The sequence below is a fragment of the Antechinus flavipes genome, chromosome 4 (assembly GCF_016432865.1).
Source record: "Antechinus flavipes isolate AdamAnt ecotype Samford, QLD, Australia chromosome 4, AdamAnt_v2, whole genome shotgun sequence".
Lineage (NCBI taxonomy): Eukaryota > Metazoa > Chordata > Mammalia > Dasyuromorphia > Dasyuridae > Antechinus > Antechinus flavipes.
Window position 1 is genome coordinate 113117596 of NC_067401.1, and position 8138 is coordinate 113125733.

Sequence of the window (8138 nt, forward strand, 5' to 3'; positions counted from 1 at the left end):
ATTCACGTTCAGAGTTATGAGTCCTCCATCCCATATTCATCTTTTCTTCCTCTTTTTTTTAATTCAGTCCCTCCTCAATAGTTTGTTTTGCTTCTAAACATTGCGCCTCCCCGAATACACACTCTGTTTCAATCACCTTTTATTTCCCTATTGGATAAGTTAACATTTCTATATACAATGTATATTGTGTATACCTGTGTATATACACATATTTACACATGTATATATGTGGTGTGTAGTGTGTATTTTTCCCTCTTTGAACCAATTCCAATTAAGAAGTTCAAGCATTGCCTTCCTTCCCCATGTCCACTTCCATTATAAAAGTTCTTCCTTGAATGCCTCTTTTATGTAAGATAATTTTCCTCAATCTACCTCTCCCTTCCTTCTTCTTTTTCTATCCTCCCTTCCCTACCTCTTTCTCATCCCTCCTCCTCTTTTTGAGATCATTCCAACATAATCGACTCACACCCATGACTTCTGTTTACATAAAATCCTTTTAACTGCCTAATAATGATCAAGTTCTCAGGAGTTACATGTATCATCTTCCCATATAGGAATGTAAACAGTTTAACTTTGAGTCCTTTATGATTACTCTTCTTTCATGTTTACCATTTTATTCTTCTCTTGAGTTTTCTGTTTGAATTTCTTATGCAGCTCTGGTCTTTTCATCAGAAATTCCTAAAAGTCTTTTATTTCACTAAATATCCATTTGCCTTGAGAATTACACTCAGTTTTTTCTGGGTAGATTATTCTTTGTTGTAATCCTAGATCTTCTGTTTTTGGGAATATCAAATATTCTGAATTAGTCCTCTGCATCTTTAATGTGGAAACTGTTAAACCTTGTATGATTCTGACTATGGTCTCATGATATTTGAACTGTTTTTTTCTGGCTATTTGAAATATTTTTAAGTATTTTCTCTTTGATTTGGGAACTCTGTTTGTTTAATTTGTTTAATAACATTCCTAGGAGTTTTCATTTGGGTATCTCTTTCTGAAAGTGATTGGTAGATTCTTTCAGTTTTTATTTTACTCTTTGGATCTAAGCTATCAGGGTAGTTTTTCATGATAATTTCTTGAAATATGTTTAAACTCTTTTTGATCAAATAATTCTTATCTCTCCTCAATCTATGTTTTCCATGTCAATTGTTTTTGCAATGAAATCTCATGTTTTCTTCTATTTTAAATTTTTGACTCTTTTGTTTCTTGATATCTGATGGAGTGATTAGCTTCTCATTTAGTTCTAATTTTTAAGTAATTATTTTCTTTATTGAGATTTGTTTTAGGTTCCTTTTCCATTTGGCCAATTCTGCTTTTTAAGGATTTTTTTCAATGAATTTTTGTACCTACATTTCTATTTAATTTTTAAGGCATTATCCTCTTGGATTTTTATCAACTCTTTTATCAACTGACCAATTCTGGTTTTTTAGGTGTGATTTTAATATTTTATGCCTCTTTTATCAAGCTGTTATCTTTTCATATTTTTCTTGCATCACTCATTTGTTTTTCCAATTTTCCTCTACCATTCTTATCTCTTTTCTTAATCTCCCATCAATTCTTACTGAATTTGGAACCTTTATCCTTTACATGTTAGTGGCTCCTTTTTGTTTTGGTGCTATGACCAAGGTTCCTGTTCCCTTGTGACTGACAAGTTACTCCTCTCCCCACCCTGGAACTACAAATCAAGACTGTGTATGGGCAATAGTTTCCAATCAGGACCAGCTGTACCAGTGCCAATAAAGAGTCTGGTGTAATGTCTTTCTTAGCAATTATATGATCCATTTACTGTCTTTGAGCTGAATATGTTTCCAAAGCAGCAGCTGCTGCTTGTATGGGCTTGGGAACAAGCCTTGATCCTGGTGCTTCATATTTCTGTTGACCCACTTCAAGTTCTCTTAGGCCAAAAAAAGTCTCACCCTGACTTTTTGTTGTTGGCCTTGCAAAACTAGACTTGAGGCATTATTTTGCAAGTTTAGAGGGAAATATGTTGGGAGAGTTCAGCTGGTAGTCCTAACCCACCATCATCTTGGCTCATTGATCAAGCCCAGATAACCTTACCACCACAAAGATTCCTTTTCTTACTTGGCTATGAAATGAATCAGACTGAATCTAATAAAAACTGAATAGGGACATATGTTAACCCTTATACTTGGGTTCAAGAAAAATACTTCACAAATTCAAAAGAAGAGCAAAGATGATTATGTTTGAAAAAGCTATTGATATGTTGGTGGGGTAACAGACTAATTCTCTTTATGAATAAACAGAAGATATGTACAACCAAAAAAGCTAATATAAGTATAGAGCTGCCATTAGAGTCTCATAGCTTCCAGAAATAAAGTGTCACTCCTAACTTTACTCTGGTCAGATTTTGTTCAGTTTTGGGGACCAGTTTTAAGATATTAAGCTCGTGAATGTCCAGAGGAATGGATCCAGGATATTGAACCCATGCCATCAAAGTATTGAACTATTTGGTTTAGAAAAATGATAGCCTGGAGTAATGGTGGGGTGGGGTGGGTTGGCGAGACAAATACTTGTGGGTGAGCCAAATGCTGTGGAAGAGCTTACCTTTCTATTTGGCCCTAGAGGGAACAGAGACCACAAAGGGACCCATTTAGATTTGAAGTCAGGGAAGACTTTCCAAAGAAGAGATCCCTTCATAAATGGAATGGGCTGTGTGTTCTCATTCGGGTTTCCATTGCTGTTTTAGATCTTGCTCTATAGTAAAGATTCCTTTTCAGGTACAGATTGAACTTAACATTTTTCAAGGTTCATTTTGATTCTGAAACTTGGGCATTTGATTTGGCGAATTCTTATCATTCCCCATCTCCAGTAATTAACATCCTAAATTTAAATAACTTGAACTGATTTTAATAGGGATTAATAGAATTAGAGGATTTTAAAACTCTGTGCAAGTGAAGAAACAGATCCAGAGAGAGAAATTAAATCTGTTTAGGGTATTATAGTTAAATCCCTGACTCAGGATTCAAGTCCCAGACCTTTCTACCCCAAGTCCTGTGCTCTTTCACACATGCCAAGCCATTCTCAGAATATACTTCAAGTATCTAGAAGAGTTATTTGGGAGTCAGGGAGGTAGCAAGTATGAAAGGAGGCCAAGGTATAAGTTTTCCCAGTGGATAATCCACTGCGGGGGGGGGGGGGAGGCAAGGATTGGGGGGCTTGGGAACATACCTCAGAATTACTTGCCTGCCTATTGGTAATCTAGGGCAAACTCTGAAAGAAGGAGTTGACTATGGAAAAGAGAAGTTGGGTCCAAGTAATTTGGCTTGCCCACTTTGTTTCATTAATTCCCCAATTCCCCTCCTCCCCCAGAAAAAAGGCAGATAAAGGCAAATTTTTGTTGCACAGCAGAGAACAAATTTACTTGTCAGTTCATGGCTTTGGAGTTACAGTTTCCCAAGGTGGACAGAGATGCTTTAGGGTGGCGATGTTGATGTTGCTATTCTTGATGTTGATGTTGCATGTGTTTCTTGTTGCTTATTGTTGCTGGTGTTGCTTGGAGATCAATGTCCAAGGCTCCTCATTCCGGGGGAGGGCATGATGGAGGGCAGGTAGGTGTGCAGGCAGGTGGGCAGGGAGGTATGCATGTAGGTATACATGGAGGTACACAAGGTGGTACACAAGGTGGTACACAAGGTGGTACACAAGGTGGTACACAAGGTGGTACACAGGGAGGCACACAGGGAGGCACACAGGGAGTACAGGGAGCACAGGGAGCACAGGGAGCACAGGGAGGGATACACGTGGGGATACACTTGGGAGGACAGGGGCATGGTGGACAACATTTAGGTGGACAACATGGGGCAGGACAACATTTGGGTGGACAACACGGGGCAGGACAGCATTTGGGTGGACAACACGGGGGAGGGCAACATGGGGCTGGGCAACATTTGGGTGGACAAGGCTTGGGGCACGGAGGAGGGCACGGGAAACACTTGACTGGGCAAGTTGGAGCACATTTCTCAGAGCACCGCTGCAGAAGTTTTCTCAGGCAGCTTGGTTGGCATCTGGGCTCACAACATCTGGGCTCACAGCACTTGGGCTCACAGCATTTGGGCTCACAGCACTTGGGCTCACAGCACTTGGGCTCACAGGGTTTGTTTTTGTCCTCTTCACTCGACATTTGATTTTCTTTTTCCATACACCCTAGAAATGAAGAAACATCAGACAAATACATGTGAGGACAAATTGAGGAAACTGAGTTTTATAGTCCTATCTTTTCTCTTCTCTCACAAATTGACCCCCTTTCTCCTTTAGTGCCTTGTTGAGTTTTTCTTCTGCTCTAAGAGGGGAATCAGAGACCAAAAAGATCTCTATAGGAAAAAATAATTTTATTTTAATTTATTTAAGATGCCCACATCTTAATCTACATTTTCTATAATAGTCCCATGCTTCAGTGGATTGCTAAATCCCTATTCTAACTTCCGTACATTAGAACATTTGATAATCTCAGCTTAATTCTTGGTCAATTTAACTTGAATAATGATAGTCAATTTTTGTCACTAGTCTATTTGTAATGATAACATAATCATAATGATAATGGCAGCACTCATCTATACCTAAGATTTGCAAAGTACTTCACATTTTAACTAATTTGATCTTCACAACCTTATGAAAAATTGTGCATTATTTTCTCTCTTTTACAGACAAGGAAACTCAGGCATGTAGTACTTGTGACTTACTGAGTTGGATCACTCAGCTAATTGTCTGAGTCTGAGCTTTCAACTCAACTCTTTCTGATTCCAGTTGGGTTCAAAAATCTGTCCACTATTCTACCTTAATTTGGATCTGTTTTTAACTCATTCTTCTCATTCCTATCACTTATCTGGATCCTCTTTTTTCCATCGATCCCCCAAATGTCTAGAAATTTGGTGTAGTAGTAGTAGTAGAGGGTAAAGGAAGATATATCAGTTGCTAGTCAACAGGAATCTGGTCCTGAAATATCAACTAGGTAACTTTTCTACCATCAGTGGAAAGCAGGCATCTAACAGAAATGATTCAAGATTATTCTTCCTCTAAGACTGGGATCAGGGTGAAAGCACCAGTTGACCCAATCCTAGTTAAATTTAAGCCTTTGGTGGAAATTAAATGATCACATGAAGATATTGTTGAAATGATTCTTATTAAACTTTGATATAGACTCAGTTCTTTTCTAGCTCTAATATTCTACGATACAATGATTCTTCCTTTACTTCAGTTGACATGACCATCTGAGAAAATCATGACAGGAGAAAATTATTTGGGGAAATCTAGTTACTTCCATTTTTTTGGTGGTAGAAAATTTTACTTATCAGAGCTACAAGGAGTTTAGTTTTTACAAAAGAAATTTCTAGGGTCAACTAGTTGACACAGTGAATAGAGAATTGGCTCTGAAGTCAGGAAGACCTGAATTCAAATCTGGTCTCAGACACTTCATACTTTACTAGCTGTGTGACCAGACACAATATTTTACCAGCTGTGTGACCCTGGGCTTGCCTCACCAAAAAATAAATAAAAATTAAAAAAAAATTTGGCCTCAGATACTTAATACTTACTAGCACTGTGACCAGACATTTAAGACTTACTAGCTGTGTGACCTTGGGCTTGCCTCACCAAAAAGAAAAAAAAAAGAAATTAAAAAAAAACCTGGCCTCAGGTACTTAATACTTACCAGCAATGTGACCAGACATTTAATATTTCTTACCTGTGTGACCCTGGGTGGCACACACACACACAAAAAAAATTTTAAAAATTTAAAAAATCTGGCCTCAGGTACTTAATACTTACTAGCAGTGTGACCAGACATTTAATACTTTCTAGTTATGTGACCCTGGGCTTGCCTCACCAAAAAAAAAAAAAAAAAAATTAAATTAAAAAAAAAAAAAAAAACCTGGCCTCAGGTACTTAACACTTACTAGCAGTATGACCAGATATTTAATACTTCCTAGTTATGTGACCCTGGGCTTGCCTCACCAAAAAAAAAAAAAAAAAAAAAAAAAAAAAAGAAAGAAAAAGAAAAAAAAAATTTCTTTCCCCACCTGTGACCCTCTTCTGTGGTTCCAAGTCATTTTAGATGGCCAAATTCAGTTTCTTTATCAGTGATAGTAATTTCTAATCTATCCTGTGTCTCTAAAATTTATATCTGAATTAAATTTCTTCCATTTCTAACTCATAGTCAAAAAAGGAACAAAGCAAGGAAGGGGAAAAAAGGGAAGAGTGTGAAGAGAAAAAAAAAAGATACACTAAAAAGTGCTCTAAGTATTCAGTCCCATGGGACCCCAAACTGAACAATGATAAAATATCCAAATTCTTAAAATAACTGAGAATCCAAGTTTTAGTCAGTGGGACAATATAACCTGTTAATGAAAAAAGAAAAAGTCAAAAGCACTTCAAAGTTTCAGTAATCTGAAATATATAATTTAGTGCCAAATTTCCATTTTTTTCTGGAATATTGGAGCCCAACACAGAAGAGAAGTCTAATAGGAATGATTATTTCCAGTTGTCAAACTTCAACTTACTGTGGCTTGATGTTAATTGAACTTGACAAGTCGCCGAGTGGGAAAGATGGAAAACCTGGCTGTGCCGGGGCTGATGGAGTTACCCTCTGCTTGCTGTACTGGGATCTACGGAAAGAAATTAACTCTCGATTATGATCTCATCACTGGCATCATCAATGGGTAACTAATGGGTGAACTCAGAGTAACCTGGCAGGTCAGGGCCTTGGCCCAGCTGGTGCTGATGTCACAAGGCAAGCTGTTCAGCATATTTGTGTATGTGTGTATGTACCTATGGGGCATGTGCACATTGATATTAGCAACTCATACATGGGGAAACTCTTACCAATTCAGGTTGGCATTTTATCATCAACTTTGAGGAAAGTTCTGATGATGTTGTATTAATTCCTTGGTCAGTCCTATTTCCTATTCCTTCTCGATCAGGAAAGGAGGGGAGAGAAGAGGGGTTTATGATTACCACATTTTCATAATTAAAAGTACTTTGGAGGTCAAATAAATCCAACCCCCTCATTTTACAAAGGTGGAAAAAGAGACCCAGAAAAGTAATCAGCCCAAGATTGCAGGGATTATAGATAGTAGAGTCAGGAATCTAGTCTAAATCTGATCTTTTCACATAATCTCCTTTGAAAAAGATTTGAAAAAAAAGGTAATTTGGGACTGGGAGACTGGGATGAAGAAGTCCAAGTTTACAAACTGGGAGTCTCTTCTTCTGGAGATACAGAATAGCCTATTAGTAGAGTGCTAGATTTGGAATCAGGAAGATCTATGTTCAAATACTGTCTGAAATATACAGTGACTATGTGGCTGTGAACAAGTCAGCTGACCTGTCTTTTGTTTCATTTGGAAAAAATAATTTCTATAGTTCCTCTGTCCTAGGGTTGTTGTGGGGCTCAAAGAAAATAACACATATAAAGTTTTTTTGTTTTTGTTTTTCGCAATTTTTATAGTGCTAAACATATGCTACTTTTAGTTATCCTTTTATGGAGTTAATTCTCTTTATTCTCCTGTGAACCTAATTCTGGGGCTGCCCCTCCCCCATTGCCTTTTCATACATTTTTCACTTATCTTTTTGGAATGCTAATTTTCTATGTTCTTGCCTTTGGCATCCCTGTCTCCCGGTTTAGGGGATGGGCCCCTTCCCACCCACCCTTACCTTCCAGTTAACAGCATCAAGAATATCAAATAAGCAGGAATCAGTTCATAAAACAATTTTTATTTGAATTTTGAGAAAATGGATTGTAAATCTGACTCAGACATTTACTAATTGGGAGAACTTGGACTCTAAGTCTCAATTTCCTCATCTGTAAAAATAAAAGGATTAGATTGTAGATAGTCTTTTATGATTCCTGCCAGCTTTTATACTTTGAAACTTTGCTCTATAAGTGTTACATATGCCACCATAGTGTGGTATATGTATGTGTGTGTTTGTGTTTATGGGAGTATGTGAGTTATTTCTGTGTGCATGTAACAGCCCTCTAATCATGCAGAGTACAGCGTCTAGATGAGAAGGGAGAATCAAAGGAACAGAATAGCAAGAAATGTCAGGGAAAAAGTTTAGGGGAGAATGACACTTTTTTTTAGGATAGTTCTCTTGTTAGACTTTCTAAACTACATTTTCTCCCTCAAAAA